The sequence below is a fragment of the Takifugu rubripes genome, chromosome 8 (assembly GCF_901000725.2).
Source record: "Takifugu rubripes chromosome 8, fTakRub1.2, whole genome shotgun sequence".
NCBI classification, from domain to species: domain Eukaryota; kingdom Metazoa; phylum Chordata; class Actinopteri; order Tetraodontiformes; family Tetraodontidae; genus Takifugu; species Takifugu rubripes.
This window is the reverse complement of record NC_042292.1, coordinates 18,171,336-18,190,988: the sequence shown is the minus strand read 5'-3', so window position 1 is coordinate 18,190,988 and position 19,653 is coordinate 18,171,336. Positions and strand designations below refer to the sequence as shown.

The 19,653-nt window shown below is 52.3% G+C and overlaps 1 protein-coding gene across 25 annotated transcripts in view; it reads left to right on the top strand.

The window, feature by feature from the left end:
* LOC101078919 (adhesion G protein-coupled receptor L3-like) overlaps positions 1 to 19,653 on the top strand; it is a 126,633-nt gene that overhangs the window by 15,951 nt on the left and 91,029 nt on the right. Inside the window, exon 1 of one of the 25 annotated variants that reach the window (XM_029840922.1) lies at positions 19,473 to 19,630. The exons of the other annotated variants lie outside the window; for them this stretch is intronic. The gene's annotated coding sequence lies outside the window, so the exon portion shown is untranslated. Of the gene's footprint in view, positions 1 to 19,472; positions 19,631 to 19,653 lie in introns of those variants that run through there. 25 annotated transcript variants of the gene reach the window in all.

The following is a 19,653-nucleotide window of genomic DNA, read 5'->3' as shown; positions in this document are numbered from 1 at the left end:
TCCGCGGCACACAAAGCTTGATGCCCTGCGTGGCTGATAATGACAAATTTGTTGACCTTCAGAGCAAATTGCCGGTGTCTTGACAACGGCAACCTTCTATTCAAGTAATTGCTCAGACGTGTTTGTGGTCATCTTGTCCCGTCCGGCCCCACTCGGGGAGGGCGTCGCCCGCCGTCTCGTCTTAGCCAAACGTCTTTTCGCGTTAAAATAAGCCTCGTTGCCAAACATTGCGGGAGGTTTGTTTGTTTATTTGCCGTTTGTGCTTAATTAGCACGTGAGGAACACTCGCTCTCACTTAATGTGGTGTTTGATTGAACGCTCCCAACCTTGCGTCTGCTTTCATTCGAGCTTTATCGCTTCTCTTCAATAAACGCTCGATCGCCTTTTCATGCTACTTTCAAAATTGTGCAGATCAACAAGCGTTCGCGCTGCTGTCAAAATCAATTTAGCCTGCTTTTAATTTAAAAATCGAAAGGGTGTTTTTCAGCCAGCCTTTCCTCTTAGGTAGCCAGAAATTTCCTCGGGATAAGTTAGCCTTTGTTGGATGGCTCGGCAGCAGCAACCGGCACTAATCTCCCAGCGGGTCCGAAAGCTGCTCGGACAATGCACCAGAACCGTTCTAAATGGCTAATTTTGTAAGGTAGTGTAAATATAGCCCATGGAAGCACCTCTACTTTCAGTGTTTAGCGATCACAGGGCAGCCATTTTGTCCCAGTGTCGCATCGGAAATAGTTGGACTGCAGGTTTCTTTGTGGATTTGCTCTCGCTAACGATGACCGTTAGCTTCCGTTCGCTAACATTAGCTGTGCTCTGATGGTCACCGTGTCGCTGTCGTACGTTGTGGTGAAATATATGTTCACGTTAGCGTTGGCGGGCAGAGGAGCCATCAGAACAGCCGCCAATCATCCGAGTCTCCCACGCTCACAATGGTATCACCCGCCGCCGTGCGTCCTGTCAGCGTGGGGGCCGCGCCTCACCGGCCCTGATTGGTAGCGGCAGCATCTTCACAGCGCCCCCGCCCCCGGTCTGAATCCAGGGCGGTAAACGACCGGTGAATTTGGTTGAGGCTATTTTGGTCCGATAAGGATACCAGACACAAGTGTCTCTTCATGTGGGCGGCGTGCTGACCTTCTACCTGCACCCCCCCGACAGCTCTGGCGCTTTAATCAAATACAGGAGAGACCACACAGCAGCTCCCTGATTTTCCTCCCCCGTCTCCTCCCCCGTCTCCCTCCACACTGTGGCCATTGATACTGATATAAATGAACAGTATGATCCGTTGATGGGAGTTAGCTCTGCACCACTGAGGCCTCGCTCTCATTATCTGGTTCGACAGCAGAGTAGAAAAGATCTAAAGGTTTCCTGATGAGTGGAGGTCACCACTGGAGCTGTTCAGGACCAGATGTCCGCTCACTAGAAGTGCTTCTTTTTTTTATTTTTTTGTCTGTATTTTTAAAATCCTCCTTTGAACCGGAGCTCCGCGCCTCGTCCGGAGCTGGAGCTCCTGCAAAGGTGCGCGGCTCTAATCAGCCCCGTTTGATGTGCGGAGGCAGCAGACTTAGCTGTGGAGCCAAGATCTCTTAGGACATTAGGAGGAGAGGAGGGTGGAGAGGAAGATTACGGCTCATCTTTTTATAGAGCATCACTCCATCTCATCCTTTTTAGATTCCTCATTAGTTCCTGCTTCTCCCAGAAGAGGATCCTCTCTTCTTTTTGTCTTTTACCAGGTCTCATTTACCAGAGTTACTGGTTAGCGGCTAACGTGTTCATCTCCCGAGCCTTTCTGTCAAGCCGAGGTCAGGAAGTGCACGTGTGACCGGGAAAGGCTGGCATTCTGGGAAAAATAGGGGGTTGGGGGTGATTGTGAAGCAGCTCCAGAGAGAGCAGGGAAACGGAGTTGGATGACTAATGACTGCACACGCTTTGTTTTGTTGTCAGCAGAGGCTCTGGAGCCGCCAAGTGAGTTTTCTTTTATTCCTTCGCTCCATTTTCTCCTCCCCCTTTCACCTGCTAAATCAGACGTCCCCCCCGTGTCCATCAACACGTTGCAGCCGGCTGTCAGGGGAGCGGTGGCGGCGCACGCTGAGGCAATCACAAGTTGTCAAGCGTAAAGAGTCCTCCGCTATGCTAGCCGGAGGGGCGCTAGCAGCCTCTATCAGCAGGTCCTGCGTGGTGGGCGGGGGAGGAGCCTCGTCTCGCCGCCTCACTGTGCGTCCCTCTCATGGCCGATCGCTCCTTCTGCGTTGTGAAGAAGAGATTTGCAGATTTGCCGCTGTATGAAAGCAGCCGTCTTCCCCGGAGCACGGACACGGAAAACCAAGATTTGCGTGGGACAAAGCCGGGAGACGGACCCAAAGGTGGCGCCGCCAGTCTGTCCTTTTTACAGCGTGGGTTTCCGGCATCTCTTGAAGCTTATTTACGGCCTGGCAGTAAAGCTGCAGCATTTATGACTTAGTTTTTAATTAGAAATAATGTCTTGTAGAGCTTAACTGATGGATGGTTTAATCAATATATAGACTCCTGCGGCCCTATGATGAACGCCGCTCCTGGCCACCAGCGCGGGAGCCTAACTGGAGGCCGGGTTTGGTTTGGAGATGGAAACCCGCCCCTCCTGCCCCCCTGCCCCCGCCCCTCCTGCCCTCCTGCCCCCCCGCCCCTCCTGCCCCTCGCCTCATTCCTTCCCTTCCAATCTCTCCGTCTTTCGCTCCTCACCCAACTTTCCCCCCCTCGACTGGCAGCACTTTCCACACGATGAATCGGGCTCACCTGTCACGCCGTATTTAGGGAATTACTTTAGCTCAGCAGAACCATCCATTGTCTGAAGTGCCACGTTTGTCCGGGTTTAAATGAAATAACCGTCGGAGGCGGCTTCTCCTCAATGGAACGTCGCGAGCTGGAAGCAAATGCAATTGTCCAATAGGTAGAGCTCTTTTAAATGGGTTAAGCAATTAGTTTTTTTTCCCGCCTCGCGCCTCTTGGGCTCGGAGAGACGAGAGCTGCGAGGATTTTCAAGAGGAATAATTAAATAGGAAGCAAGTCAATGGGATTTGTTTCCCAGTGCCGTGGATGATGGCGTAATAGACACTGGGGATGGGAATGAAAGCACTTGAAAAGTGAAGTTCAGTTTTGTCCCTTCTGGGCTCCTGTGAAGTGCTCAGACGGAGCGGTGATCCTTTTTTTTTTTTTTTCTGGGACGCCAATCAGAGGTTTGGAGTTCAGACGCGCTGTCAGAGGTTGATTCAAGATGAACCCGGATGGACTGATGTCTCCGCTCAGTATTCAGGCCCAGAGCAGAGCTAAATATTTAAACTCTGGCTGGAAAGACCCAGAGATTGGTGGGGACAATTCTGTGTTCCTAAATTATGGATCGGGACACGAGTGTCTCCAAAACTTTAGATCCGTTTCTGTTCAGAGTTTGGGCCTGAAATGAGCTACGGAGAAACAAACGTACATTTGAGTTAGCATGAGCCTGTTTAAGGGCACCCCAGGAACGTGGGGGTCCCCTCAGCAGGACCCCCCCCCCCCAGTCGTCCTGCTGCTCCGTCTGCTGCTCCCGGACAGATCGGCCTCATAAACATGCCGGTCTTATCTGAAATGGACACGTGCAGGCTAATGCTCGCCGCTATCACCTGCCCTCGCCCAACAAGCACAATGCTTCTTTTTCATCGATTAGCGTTGCAGTCGCTGCTCGGGGCAGGCGGGGGCCGTAATAACGAGCTCATTCTTTGTTGCTGTGGTATCTGGGATGGGATAAGACACGGATCCTGCTCCGCGCAGCTTGACTAGTCCCCTCTAGTCAATGGTTAACTGTTCTCCGAGGCGCTGTCGCAACCCACTGCCCCGCTGTAGATCTCGACCCGGGTACATTACCTTCAAACCAACCCCCCCCACACGCTCCCAAGCTTCATTTCCACTCGTTTTTCCATCCCCTCATGGCATGTCTGAGCTTATCTGCCTCCTTTGTGCAACATAAGCTCCCAGATAAGCACTATATTGGTCTGGGTTACTCATGTCTGTCTTGTTCATTCATCAGAATCCTCTCATTCCCACCCAAGAACGCACATTTCCCAGCCCGCAGGTGGCCCGTGTCCTAACTCGGGGGCCACGCCCACTCTCTCCAAAGCAAACACAGACATTTTAGTCACCTGCCGCTTTTGTATTCCCAACCGGTGACGGCAAATTCCCAAATGTGTGTGCACACAGGAGTGAGCAGGAGATGGCGTCTAACATACCAGCGTTGGGTACGCAGGCCTCGCCCAGATTAGCCGAGCGTTGGAGCCGCTTTCCTTTGTTGGATTTGGCCCCAACGTTTTAATCCCAGTTGACGGCAGGGTGGCACCGGCAAAATAAACGGAAATCTTCCTGGAATTTTCAACAATGGTTCCCCCGAAAGCCCTGAAATCTCCAGGTGAGTCCACTTTGGAGAGCTTCCACAAAGGAAGAAGCTCATCCCGGTTCTTCCATGACGCAGCAGAAGTGGAAACTGGCTCTCCAACAGTAACGCTGCGAGGCGTCCGCCGGTCCTGCCCGCCAGCCGGGGTCGCCGCCCCGCCGCCATCTCTGTTCTGGACAGTTAATTAGTTATTACAACGGGGCGTGACCCTCGGGGCCTGGAATAATGAACACCTGGAAATGACGTTGACCGAGCGCTGAAGAGGAGGAAGTCCTCTGCACCGGCGGCGGCGATTCCATTAAAGCGCCTGAACTTGTGTCGCCTTTATAATTACACACGCCGTTTCCCTCCCAGTTTAACTGGAAACTCTCTCTAATATTTGCCCAGTCACTGGCGCGAGCCTGCCTTCCCTCGCTGGAGACAACAGATTTGCCGTGGTCATGTGACCTGTTGTGTAATCCAGAGATGCAGCTCAGACTAATTAGAATATTCTCAGCAATTGTAGCTTTATTCCCCCCAACACACACACACACACACACACACACACACACACCCCGTGCTGGCAGAGAACAGCCCAGTACGCTCCGTTCTGAAACGCCGCCCGGCAGTCATCATCTTCCTGTCACATGTGTGTGGGGGGGGGGGGTACAGTCCAAAGGTGGCATCTGGCCGGCTGTTGCATGTTTGGCTGTTCCTGCAGGAAACTGTGGATTTATTTCTTTAATTACACGCAGCAGGTGAAAAACCACTTGGTTTCTGCCGAAGCCTCTTTCAGCGCGATTAAACCCTCTTAAATGTGTGGACACCCTCCCGCTTCACTCACACCTGCCCCTCCTGCCCTCTGAGGGGCCCCCGGACAAACCGCTGTCCTCGGGGCCGATGCTGGGCCCGGCACACGCCGGCCCGTCTCCGGGAGCGCCTCAGTCCATGCTAACGCTAACGGCCCGGGCCTTGTGCTTGAGAGCAGAGGATCACTTTTCTCCTCTTTTGTGTGAGGAACGTGGGGCGGGATGGGGAAACGGCCGGGATATCTGGTTCCTCCGCGGCGCTCCCATTGTGCTCTCGGGTGAATTCGGGGCCAGAAAATTCCCTTTTACAGTAATTGGGTGTGAATGAAACACTTGCGCCTGTCTGTTGTCTCCGGAATAATCTGCAGCTCGAGCCAAGACTCGCACGGTCCCGAACGGAGAACGCAGGGGTAGCGGGTCCACGGCAGGACGTCGGACGGACGTGCCGGCGCCGCGAGGACGGCGGCGGGCGCTCGGTGCGACAGCGGCGAGATTGATTGAGAGATTTGCTGGACTTAATTGTGCTGCACCATCTGCCCAAGTTGCAGAAGCTGCCAGGCATGTGACAGGTTCCAACAGGCCGGCTGACGAGCAGATGCAGGCAGGAGTGTGTGTGTGTGTGTGTGTGTGTGTGAGTGAGTGTGTGAGTGAGATCTCTCTTTTCTTTGAATAGCATTATTATTATTTTAACATATCCTTTCCAGAATCCTCTTGTTTCCGTAATTAAATCCTGCCTGATGCAGTTTCGGCGCTCCATCGGGAACGCTGCCGCGCTCCTCGTTGCTGTCGGAACGATTATTGATACGCCAGACTCATAAATGTCACACGCACAGAAAGACTTTCCATAAATCAATCAAGCATTTCCCCCGTCGCCCACCCGACGGAACGCCAGCCGAATCAGACAAAGGAGACAAAAGCCTCCATTTTAATGTCTTCGCCGGCTTCATTTGCTCTTCGCTGCAGTGGCTGATGGGAGATTTCGTGGGAGGGTCCCAAACGTAGATCCCTCGCGCCTCCGACTTGTCGGAATTAAAACGTCACGATTGGCGTCCGTTGCCGCGGCGACACCTCGCTTGTCTCTTGTTTACACCTTTATTTTTAAGCGTAAACATCTGGTCGGAGCGTTGGGCGCCGGCATTCCCATTCCCAACAGTGAATCAGGACGCCGGGAATTTAGATTGAGAGGTCGGCGCTCGGATCCATGCCGTCACGCCCCATCCTCGCGTTCCTGATCCGGACACAGATATCCCGGTGTTCCGTGTCCCCGGACCCCCGCTCCCTCCTGGAATTATCATTCACCGGATGCACCGCTTGGCGCAAGGACAACAGTTTGCATAATTTATGCGCGGCCATCATCCCGTTTGAAAAATGGCCTGTCTTCGCCGCGCGTTCACAAACACGACGGGAGACTTTGATCGTCCCTAAACTTTTCCTGTCTTCCGTCTTTGTTGCGTCCGGGAGCCTCGGATGCGGCAGCACGCCTCCCTGCGGGCCCTCACCTGAGCGGTTATTTTCAGAGACTCTGCCGCCGTCGTTCCGTATCCCAGAGGGAACGTTGTATGTCCGCTCCCACTCTTTATGGTGACCCTCCTCTTCTTCTCTGGTTCCTCATCCTGCCGTTTCACTCCCGGGCTTCAGAAATGCTTCAGTTTTGATGTTTAAAAGTCGGAACGTTTCCTTTCATTTCCACATCTGCCCAAAATCTTTATCTGGAATTCCTTTTTTCGGCCTCCTAATAAATCCGGTGCTTGGACTTTTAATCTCTCAAAGTGATGATATTTTTCTGGTATCGACACATTTTAAACGCGTTCGACTCGCTTTTAAAGCGATTCCAGTTTGATTTGGATGAAGCGGTTTTCTCCGGGATTATTAATTCCCGTCATATCTGACTAATTTAATCCATTTTCGCCAGGTGGGTTTGCGTTCGCAGCAGCAGTTTATCTTTCCAGCAAACGGGGGCCGATCGCGTTTCACCTGCCTCCCGCATCCCGGAGCCCATTGACAACCTGGCAGGGAGGCCGATTCCCGTGAGGCGGAGCGACGCAGGAGGTTCGTGGCTCCGCCTGGACGCCCTTTGACCTCCTGAAGATGTGTTTGTGATGAAGAAACGGGGCAAAACCATGTGAACCCGACTGTGCTTAATGAGCGTTTGACCCAGGGCGACGCCGCAGAAGTGATTATTTTTTTCCCGTTTCCAGCTCCCCGTCATGCTTCCTCACCCAATATTTCTCTCCTTTTTCCAAAGGAAAACAGATCAATGCGCTTCACTCCGTTAGGAGACCCTCGGGACGTTAGAGCTGGGCCGTGACGAGGAGCCGCGGCGGCACGATCTGGATGCTCCACAGGCACGTCAGATGTGTCTTACTTTCAAACCCGGAACCGGAGCGTCGGAATCCATGAATATTAAGGAGGAATAATTTCCACTTGTCTGACGCTCGGGTTTGAGTCGGACTCTTTGGCAGAAGACTCGGGAGAGGAGGTGATGATGTCAGCGGGGACAACGTGGGGCAGAAGGAGGCTTTAGAAGCCTGGAAATGGCGGCGGCAGCAGCGGGATGGATCTCGGCTAAGCTGCGGGTCTGGATCTGGGAATGTGGGTGTCGCGGATGCGCGTTTTTCACGGCCCCAGTCGTGCCCGACAGTTGTTCTGCACCGTGCGCAGATGTGCGTTCACGCTTCCCACACGATGATTTAGCGCGGAACGTGAGCCGAGTTCCGGAGCGGCGTGTTTAACGTGCGGGTCACGCCGCCGGTGCGGTGTGAGGCGCACGTGCCCCATGTGAATGAAGCCAGACTTCCACTTTGGCATGCGCACCTTGTGCGCTGTGATTGCAGCTGTGCGGCGTTGGCAGGACGAGCGGACGGAGAGGCGCATTCCGACGTGAAGAAGGAAAAAAAGCAATTAACGCGGGAGAATATTGGCAGCGCGGCGAAGCCGCTACGACCGTTCATAAAACACGCATAAACACCTCCTGATGTCATGGCAACAGAAATATGCAGCTCGTTATTCCTCATCTGGTTTCGATTTCCATCAGAAATGGGAACGACTTCGGCAAAGCGGCCCCAGAGTTGCCCCCACTCATTCCCTTCAAAACAAACCCCCCAAAAAACCACGTACAGGTCGTTCCTGGCTCGGAATCTTCGGAGTTTCGGACTCACTTTGACTGCTTGCATGGAAAAATCACATTCCAGGGGATCCGGCGACAGACACGTGGGCCTTTGATGTCATAGTTTTGCAGTAAAAAAAATTCCCACCATATTTATCAGGAGAGGTGAAGTCTCACAAGCGTCCAGTCGTGATTTACAGCTGCTCCGACGCGCTAATGTGTAATCCCGAGCAGATTTATCAACATGGAAAAAAAGGCCGACACGAAATGGACATCTTTTTTCCATTAAAGTGTGACTACAGAGACCAGAATTCTCATCTCCAGAACTGTATTCCGTCATTGTCGTGTCCGTGATGAGGAACAATTCCTGCCAGAACAAGTGTAAATGGACTGGGGAGCTCCCAGTTCGCCCGCTCCGCTCCTCCTTTGGGCCGGAGGGAAAAACATAATCCGAGTTGAGAAAATTAATTATTCCAAAAAAAAAAAAAACACTGGAAAAACTCCAGATGTCAGGTGCTAAATAAACAGGATCTCAGTGGAATTCAGCAAATTGTAAAAGCAGCTTCGTAGCCCGTTGTGGCTTTAGCCTTTTAGCTTAGCCAGATAAAGATGAACTCATTCAAAGAAAAATATTTTTCTTTCCTCGGGAATTGCTTCGTTTCCTGCTAATGCTACTTTTTAGAGATGCGTTGTGAAATTCTGGGCCGATGCGATTCCGATACTTAAAATGAGAAATTAACCGATACCCGATACTGATATTTATTTATTTAGTTTTATGTTTTGTATGGAACTAAGTTTTTTGGGTGGTGTGCGACGCGTCTCTGTGGCGGTCGTGACGGATACAAACTTTGGAACCTTGGTGTTTTTATCTTGTAAACTCTTAATTTGGACAATTTGTTCGGAGCGTTTTGGTGTCCGACAGCCGTTGAGGGTCGTTGAAGGAGCTGCTTTAAGTCGGGGTCGTTCTTTGGCTAATAAACATCGTATACGTGGCATCCGTCGTTAATATACGCGCTAACGGCCGTCGTCATCTGGCTTCGCTCTGCCGCTCACTCCGGGTTCTTCCTTCACGCTTTCAGGCTTTTTTTAGGAATCGTTACGGGAAGTGCCAGGAAATGGCTCGGATGCGCTGACTTATCGCTGCCATTTGCGGCGAGCATCGGTGCGTGGTCGGAGGCTGGGCTCACCGAGCTGTGCTCCAATCTGAGTAATGATTTGCAGGGTCGGAGTGAACAGGAAGACATTCCTCTGCGTCACTCCGAGAAAACGTGCCCTTTCCCATCCGGCTGTAGCTCGGAGGAGGCAAGTACCTCGTACGCTAAAGAAGCTACATTAGGAATGTGTGATGAACGGGAAAGGGCTGATTTTTCTCGCCCATCGAGGAAATGAATGTTTTAAATAAACTCCAGTGTTGCTGCCGTCTTCATCGGGCTCTTCCCGACATCATTTCCCCGCCATTTATCGTCCGTGCGCATTAAATCTGCATCATCTTTAATTTCAGTTGAACGTAGTAAAACGATCTTCATCCGTTCACGGAATCGCATTAGTTTCCTCTGACCTAATTTTCTTGATGATTCAGTCGGAATTGTCATGTGCGCAGCTCCGTGCACAGGCCGTGGAAGCGTGCGGCTCCGGGGGTGGGGGCTGGGATGGGGTGGGGTGGGGTGATGGGTATTTCTGTCTCATTCAGCTTGGGGGGGTGAGTGGGGTCAAAGTAGACGCCGTCCTTTTATGCAGATAATGGCCGAGCGATTGGAATGCGAGGAGCGCCGCCGGACCTTTTCCTGACACAGTTCGGAATACCGCAAACAGGAGCGCCGCTGCTCATGCTAGCGTCATCAGTCCGCCTCAGAGATCGGCCAGTGTGTCAGAGGGATGAGAAGGCCTCACTTTCATAGGGAGGCCATCCCGTAGTGTCACTGTACGCGACTCCTTTCACGGAAGTGGGTCACGACCAGCAGGAAACATGGAGTTTAGTGAGATGAGTGGCACCGTTCCGCCTGCATGCGGAATCTTCCAGGAACGGTTACTGCAAACCTCCTTTGAGGGCGGAGTTTCTGTGTCTGATGCCTCAGAAGGGCACTTAATTCTCCAGGTGGTGCAGCTCCCGGTGGCTTCCTGGTTCACCTAAACCCCTCCATCTGTGGGAACGTTGGCGTTGCTGCGGAGCACGGGGAGATTTACCTCCGCTGAACGAGTTTGGCGAGAGCTTGAGAGGAACAGATGCTCTTTTACGTGTTAAAGTTCGGCACTCCTGCTTTAATTTTTCAATAAAGCCTTTTTTGCAGTGAAATGTGAAGGAAGGCTCGTGAGGAAATGGGCCCAGTGACGTTCCCGAATCTCAGCGAAGCTATTCCATTTAATGTAAAATTGAGGCGAGGCATGCCGGAACGCTGTTAAGTCTCCCTGTTGGCTGCGTCAGAGGGGTAATTTCTCAGTCTCGTTCCTGATGTGGCCGTTTAATTTGACGACGCCTCTCAAAACTGAAGATGCTGACAGGTTTTCCGAAAGAACGGTGCTTTTCTGGGACTTTCAACCGTGTCTTAAACAGAGAGGATCTCAATAATTAATGCCGAGTCATTTTCGTCGTCTCTCCTAGCGTTCCCCCGAGTTCCACAAATATCCTCTGGAACTCTTGACACGGCCGTTGTTGTTGCCGGCTGTGCTGATCTTTCCCTCCTCCTCCCGTCGGACATATCGGATAATAAATATGAGATCTGCCAGCACAGATGATGTTATTAGAATTGCCAGTCTGAGGCTTCAGCTGTGTATATTAGATATCTGTCAGAGTAGATGCCCCCCCCCCCCCCCCCCCCCCCCCCCTCCCCCCCAGCCGTCCTCAAACCTCCCGAGCAGAGATCCGGCCTCGACTTGCCTCCTAGTCCAAAGAGAGTGTGGCTGCTGATTCCCACTCCCATGCCCCCATGCCTTTCCTGTCCAGTTTAATGGGGAATCAGGGTGGAGGCGCACTGGGAAGAGAGAGATTCATGGAAAATGTTGCGGTCCAATAAGATTCCGCTGTTGGGTTGGTACAGGAATAAAGTGATAGTAATGGAAAAAGAAGGGAGGAGGGGAAATTCCTTCTGAGATAGGCTCGGAATTGTTAAAGGCTATGGGCTCAGAGCTCCGATGGGCTCAGAGCGACGAGGCCCATCATGTTAGCATCACAGCCGTGGAAGCCAAGAAGTATTAAGTTCAGCAAAATCATCTCTTTACCTAATTTAAGGATTGTTGGATTTCAAACGAACCCCCAAGAAAAATAACCTCGATGAGGCTTAAGGAAAGCCTCGCGGACCGATCTCACTCCTCTCGGTGGTGGGATCGCGCGCACGACCCACCCAGAGACCTCTCAGCGCTGACGCACTCAATATTGATTGGCAAGAGGCCATCAATCCCGACTCTTGGGTCGTCCCGCCTGCATAAACAGGAGGCCACGGCATAAAAAAAAAAAAAGGCTGCAAAATTTCCACTTATTTCCGAAGCGGCCCTCCTGTGGGTCTAAAGCAATTACTGGCTTCCAAGCTTTTATCCGCTCTGTCGAGGGCAGATTGGTGTTTGTGGCCACTGCGAGTTGATGCAGGAGATAACGCCGGGGTTCAGGCCGGACGGCCGGGCTCCGCAGTCACAGCGGTTCTGGGTTAAATAAAGGACGTTTGGGGCCTCTGCCTGTAGAGTCCGTGCACCACCTCTGGTTCTCGCTGTATCCCAAGAATTTACCCGTTTTCTTACCCAGTATCCGTCTTCCCAGGCTAATCATAACAGAATTTGAATGCTTTCCAGAATGTTCTAGACTTTTGACACCCCTAACCCTAAACCCAGAGCCTACAGGAAGATACCCACACAGGTCACGCGGCATCCCAGCCTCCTCGGAGCGATCCACGGCTGGTTCCTTTAGTTTTTTTCTTTATGAAGCTCTAACAGACTCTCCTCTCAGATTGAATCCTTACCGATAGCATCTTCGCGGTGTCGATGCGCTTGCTTTGTGTTGCCCATCCCGTTGAATCCCTCCAGTCCGCATATTCCTTCCTCAGGTTTTTAACGACTTCATTACAATTAGTCAGCATCTACTGAAGCTAAACTGCGCTTCCTGAATTGCTTGTTTTTCGTGTAAACTGCATCTGTTGGTTGCCGACGTGGTTTGCCGCCAGCGAGTTAGCCGGCTGTGGGACGAACGTACTTATAAGAATAGGGCTGAACTTCAGTGTGCATTTAGATGGAGGTGGAGATAACCCTCGGGGCCTCCTCTATCTCATTGGGTTTTAGGAGTGGCGGTAAGCCCAGGCACCTGGAGACCGGCCATGATTTGTCAGACCTGAGAACGCTCGCCACTGACGAGAGAGGAGAGTATTGCTGCCCGTGTCCAGAGACATCCCCCACGAGGATGTTTGCCCAGACCAATCAGACTTTCATCAGAGTCCGTTCTCCTCAAGCCTGAGCGAGGACCTAGGGACCCTTCAGCCCACGAGCTGTCTGCACTTCTTCTAGTCTTTCCTCGCCAGCACCTCTTCCCCATGGCTTGGAAAAACAAAGTACCCAATTTCAGATGATTATCTCAGGCTGTTCTGTGAAAAGTTGGACTCCTGGAGAAGAATTGTTATAAACTGAGAGGGGCTGGAGGAGCGAGCTGGGGCAAAATCATCCAAAATCCGGGTCATGGGGTCTTTGACTGCCCTTCTGAAGCTTTGCTCTGGTTTCTGTTTTCAGCAGTCAGGCCGGTCACCCTTGAATTGGTGAACAAAAGGAAAGAAACGAGATAAATATGTTACAGATTAGGGGAAAAAAACGTTCACCCGATCCTCATTTGTTCCCACTTTTTTCCCGTCAGGCAGGTTTGGTCTCGCTCACAAATCAATCGCTCTGTTGTCGGGTCATCGGGGTCCCGGCTCGAGATGGGCCGACACATTCCAGCCGGCGTTCCTAAGGAGTCGCCGCACAACTGGAGGAGCCAATCGGGCGGGTCGCCGCATTGACCTCTGACCTCTGTGTCAACTGCCTGTGGATGATTGTTCACTCCAAAAGCCACAAATGAGGAAGGTGAATGTTTGTTCTGTGGTTCCTCTGCAGCTTTCAGAGGAACCAGAACCAGCTTTCTTATATTAATGCTGCTGGAGAAAACGATACTCGTATAATAAATCTTTGATAAATGAGTATCTCTCATGGAAAAATGTTCCAGAATAGAGCCGTAAAAGTAGTTAAAATTCCATCTCTGGTAGCTTTTGCTAACTTTTCATAGCCGGGATAAAGGTTTCAGCCCCATTCTTTTCCTCGTAAAAGACAGTCGCTGCCAAAAAAAAGTCAGAATTATTCATGATTTTCATTTATTCATTTTATTCCGATGCGCTTTGAGTATCAAAGGGCAGTTTTCTGCGAAAAGCCGCGCGGATAAATCCCGATCACAAAAGAATCTTCCAGCGCTGGTCTCACCGAATCAATGACAATCCACGCCACGTATTATTAGCGAGGCCGTTATTTATTCGCACTTTCATATTGATAAGCCGCCTCGATTACTCGCAGCGGGACGCCCTTGCACAATACCGGGCGGAGCGGCCTCCAACAAAAGCTGTTTGGGCTGAAATGTCAACTGATAACGGCTCAATGAAAAGGCCCTCCCAGTGGAATTGAAGCGGGAAATCAAACGCCGAGCCGCGTTATTGCTTTTTCTTTTTGGGAAAACAATACATTTGAGTGCGGGAACGGCTAAAACTCGCCAAAGCTAACGGCGTCTCCGAAAATGAGTGAACCAACGTTGAAATCTAGAACCTCTAGACGTACATTTCGCAACATTTGTGGAACACATCTGTATGTATTAGGTTGAGTTTTCAGATCCCCCCCCCCCACCTCCTTCCCGGCTAATGGGGCTGTGAGTAGAGTCCAGGTGGAACCCATTTAGAGTCCCTCTGGACCGGGCTGTTGCGGCGGTGGTGACACGGCCCCACCTCTCATTTCCAGACCATTTGCAGCGCCTTCTAGCCGTGGCTAACGCTCGCGTTTCCCGTCATTATGCAGCCGAGACGCTCCGTCGTAATCTGCGGTCAGAAAACACGGACATTTGGGACCAGGTGGACGGTTGCAGTACCTGCAATCGCCTCTGGGGAGGGTGCGTGCAGCAGGGAGCGGGTCGCTCCGGCGCGCATCGCGTTAGCACGGCCGGGCCGCGCTTCCTCTTTTTTTTTAGAATTCATATTATTGCGCGCACGTCCGATAATGACATTGAAATGCATGCGCCGACGGGATCAGCGTTATTGACACTGGAATCTGCTGCTCTCCCGAATCAGACGCCGAGCCGAGATTGCCGGGCTGCTGCGCATCTGCGCGACGTCTCCAAATCTGGCAGGGAATTAAGTGTCTATTGGAAAATTATGCAGACGCCTTCGGAGGGATTGCAGGGAAGCCGGTGCCCTGAAAAAGTCAAATACAAATGAGGAGGAGCAGAAAGGGATGTTTGGAATGGTGGCGCCGCACGGATAGAACCCGCCCGGAGGTCCTGTTCGGAGCCTTCCCTGCTGCTTGGACTCAGCAAACACGCTAACGGTCTATAGATTCCTTTTTCTATTTAATCTGAGTATCATTTTCATTAATCCAGCTTTGTTTCCCGGTTCCGTGGAGGCGCTCCACCCCCGGAATGGGCAGAACCACCGGAGGCCGCCCCCCCCCACCGTCATCATTTTTATGAATCGGACTCCGGTTCCTCCGCGAGTGGGTTCGTTCCCGGAACAAAGCTGAAAATAATGAGGATTTCATGAGTGCTGAGACGACGCTCACCCAGAGGAGCCGGCGGGAACGCCGAGCTCAAATTTCCCAACAATCAACGCCGTTTTTATTAAAATGTATTTGTCCATTACTGGCGGAATGGAGCCGCTCTCATTGACGAGGATGAGGTCGTTTCCTTCGCCGCCAATCCGTCCTGTAATCCAGTCGATTCCGCCGGATTGTGTCCCGTCAGCACGGTACTTTGGCGATATATCGACGCCGCTGTCGAACGGGAAATCAATTCCAGCCATCGGATTCATCTCTGAGGTCAGAGCTGTAGTTCCGGGCACAGCTCGGCCTCCCAGCTCGCCTGGAAAAATCCAGCCGCGTTCTGACCGGAGGCGTATGTGGGCCCGCGGGCGAGGTTGTCATGGCAACCACGACGGCAACAGCGGCCGAGGTGAGGGCTGCAGCGCCGGTTGGCGACCTTCAGCTCCGCCCCTTTCCTTCACGTCCCTTATTGCTTCCCACTCGGTCCGGTTTCTCTCCTCTCTTTATCCGACGCTCCTTAATCGTTTTCCCCGGTTAAAGTTCATCCCCCCTCTCCTCTTTACCGCGCCGCTTCCTCTTTGTAGCTCGGCCTCTGGGATCCGCTTGTGTAGCGTCGGGCGAGATATGCGGCGGGAGGAGGTAATGAAGGCCGACGTGGGAAATGGATAGCATCGCGGCGCCGCATGATAATGGAAGCTCGGCTCGGTGTGGATTCGGCCCGACTTTGAAAGCCGATGCAATTTATTCGCCATTATTCACCTCACATTCGCGCTCAAAAGAATGTGACCCCGGCGTTTGAGTCCGTCTCTCCGCAGACTGCAAATTTGCCGACGGATGCAACGGGAACGCCTCTCCCAGAAACACCGGGGCATCCGTAAAAGCGCTCCCTCATTTATTCGCCATAAACATCGGTTTCTTCAAGGAGCTGTTAGCGGGAACGCTGAACGGATGGTGTTTGCATTGTGCCGCAGGGTTGGAAGCGTGTCGGGGGGGCTGGGACACCTTTGTGCACATAGAGGTGGGAGGGACGTTCCCATTATTTACCCAAAGCCATCAGTCACACTCAAGAAGCCATTCACGGACCGCGGCGGCTAAAGTTAGCACTATTATCTGGCTGTCACGCGGCTAGCTGTGCCAGGTCCCCGGTGGAGGAGCGGCTGCTCCAGGGACGCCTGGGAAGAGCGTTCCCTTCTCTCCGCACCTCTCAGCCGGCATTATTAACTTAGAAATTTGACATTTCTGCTGTGTTTGGCGTTCCGACGCTGACGGTCCGGCAGCAGAAGCCAGTCGGGATAAAAACAGGACAGTTTTCCCTCCGCTTTAATCATCTGAGCTCATCTTTCCGAGTGAGCGCTCATCAATCAAGCCGTATGCCGACAGCGTGGCTGATTAATATTCGCTTCATGCCACCTCATTTGCATGAACACACTGCCTGTCTCATTGGAATTACCGAGGCCTCCGAGCCGCCGCCGCCGCCGCCGCCGCCGCCACCGCCGCGATAAGCATCTGGACATGAAACAGTCTAAAATCTGAGACGCGGTACTTAACCCGGAAACAGGATCCCACTTCATTACATCGTGTTACGTGGGCGGACTCGATGAAGAAGCAAGCCGTAACATCATCCTTATTATTCCCCCATCAGATAACGCCGCGGATCCAGTTTCTCTTTGTTTCGGAAGCGCCCAGGTCAGGAAGTGACAGAGGAAGAATGGCCCCGGGGCAGGGGGGCGGCGGTCGCCTCGCCAGCCAGAGCTTTATTAAAATTTAGAGGCTGGTAATTACACCTTTGGCTCTTTCCACTTCTACACAGCCACAGTGGAGGCTAACACAGTTGCTTTAGCCACTATTTCTGCTTAAAAATGTCATAATTAGCTTGCTCCACTCTCCGCGCCGCAGTTTCGGTGGCCTAAGTCAGACTTCCTCCAGCGAGCTTCAGGAAAAATCTGTCAAAGATAATTGTGAGCTAAATTTAATAAGGAATTGTTTATGCAGGAGGACAGCGAGCAGAGGAGTGTGAAAAGGAAGATTTGGTTCCGCTAGCCGCTGGAAACATTCATATTCATTCAGGAGTTCCTGCGAAAACAATCATTTCTGTCTCCCTTTTGTCTCTCAAGGTCGGAGCTGCGGTGGGTTGGGAGGAAGGGAGTCGTATGGAAATCGCTGCTCGGAGTTTTAATATGGAAAGTACATGTAAAAATCATGTAAAACAATTAGCATAGCATGCTACGCTCGCCAGAAATGCAGCAAAGGGCAAGGCAGACTGTTAGCTGCAGGTGCGGCCTAGCATGTTGACAAGTTACTTTCGTGATTCATCCCGAACACGTGTAGCAACGGGATCACCCATCCCGCCCACGTGCACCGTGCACGGAGGCAGTTGAGCAGCAAACCTGGAAGCCTCCTGTGGCTCCGGATGCCAAAGTTGTCAACGACTCGCTGAGAAAGTGCCGCGGCGGCAGCATAAGCGGCTCAGAAATGTCTTTCCCTGAACGACGCGCGCGACGTTTTCAGAGAAAAGAATCCGCTTCCGACGCGTTTCCCTTCAACTTCGACTGGGAACGCCGACGGCCGGCCGAACCTGCTGCGACTGCTGGCCGGCGAATTCATCAAAAACAAACGCCGTCACCTGTTGGTGAAGAAAGGAAGAGGTGGCGGCGGCGGAGGGAACGGGCGCCGTGGCCGGTCCGAGGCCCGGGGAACGTTGGCCGGCTCATCTAAGAGTCGCACTAAATCCCTCTGAACACGTAGCCTTGAAACGGCAGCGGCGTAATGTATCGCCACGCTCCTTCTGGAATACGGGACGAGCTGGCAGCTCCCGTCAGGACTTTCAACTCCCCGCGTTTGCGTGTTGAAGCCGCTCCAAAGCTTCCTTTCATGGAAATGGCTTCTGCCTTATTTTGCTCGTCTCGGGGAGCAAATTGACGACTTGTTTTTCCGTTATTCCCAGGTAGCCGCTCCTGCCACGGCAGCCTTGGTTCTTCCCGTTCTCCCATTACGGAAGCCGCCTTTGTCTCCTGTGATTCGCTGTTTTCTTCCGTGACAGTTTAGGTGTAAACCTGTCAAAACAAGAAAAAAAGGAACCCATGCAAATTGGGGGTACGTGCGGTTCTCCGTGTTGCGCGTCCGTCTCCTCTTGACTGTCTGTCTTTGACAGTAATTTCCATGTTGTCCTACAATCCACCAAACTTCAGCTCCAATTTGCGGAGCGTCCTCGCCATTATTCCTGGAATAATGTGTTGGTTTTTTTTTCTGTCAAGGGAGTCAGTCGCTGATTCGTTGTCACGTTTAATTTAGCTCTCCTCCAGCCGTCGCGGCGGCTAATAAAGTGCTGTTTACTCCCTCGGATGTTTCATCAGCTGCAACCTTTTGTGTCGCTCTCATGATGCCTTTAAAGTCCGAATGTTTTCCTGGAGTTTTCTGGAAATGTGTCAACTGATCAGGCTGGCAGATATTTTCGCGTTTGCATCTCCGGCTCCTCTCGGCTAACCGCTACCGGTGGTCACGCTGAGCTAAAGGGACATCATGTTAGGGGACAAATCAGGACCAATGTCCAAAATAACATCAGCGGTGTCCTTTGGATGACCCGCGTGGTCCTAGAAACCAAGTCAGGAATTTCAGGAACTGTCGAACGGCACTGAAAACATCCCGATGCTATCGCTAGCTGTCTAGGGCGTCGTTGCTGTTGCTTGTTTCTGCAGAGACGCAGCGTCCATCAGATTCCTCGAAGTTCTTTGAGGAGGGACGAGGAGCAGCTGCTTCCGATCGACACACGCCCCCCAACGCAACCAAGCCGAGCTTAGCTAACGTGGCGCTTGGAAGTTTGCTCAGCTTCCTTGGGGTCGTGTCTCTCGATGGAATTAACTCCGAGGAACATTAACGGCAGCTTAGAATGCCGTAATACCCACAAATAAGCGTCTGGTGATGATTTGTTTGGCAGAGATTATGTTTCTGAGGCAGATCCTGGTTGATAGTGGATAATAAAGGGGTTACGACCGGCTCGTCATTCCGGCTGACTTAACCTTAATAACATGATACGGGTTTGATTCGGATAATCTCATCAGCACTGATAGGAAAACATCCCAGCGTATTACAGCAATTACGTTCATCCCGAGGAGTCGCACAAACACTCACGTTACTCTCACAGCAGATCCCACTTGATGTCTGCAAATTGTTCCGTGCTAGCTTAGCTTCTCTTAACGCACCCGGTGACCTAATTCAGCACTCCGTTGACGCTCCGACGTCGAGGATAATGGTGCCGTGGGGCAGTTGGCGTCCACAGGAAGTAGAAAAATCCGAGGCCTGTGGTTTTTGGTGTCGGCTACCATCGTGCCGGTCGAGCGGCGCTAGCACGGCAGGCTTCTTCGCTCCCTGCGCCGCGCCGTGGGGGTGTTTCGCTGGTAAAGTGGAGGCGTTAGCAAGTTGCTGAGCGGACGACAACAGAAGGCCCCAAAATACATCGAGCGGTTTCCACTTGTTTGGTGTTTGGCTGATCACACCCGGCGTGACGGCGCCGACTGGAGGCTGAGCAACTCGCAGGCTGGCGCACGATGACACCTTGAAAGCTGCGGCGCCATAAGGACGGCGCGCGAGCATGCTAAAGCTGTGGTGCGCCCATCTGTTGCGTTCCT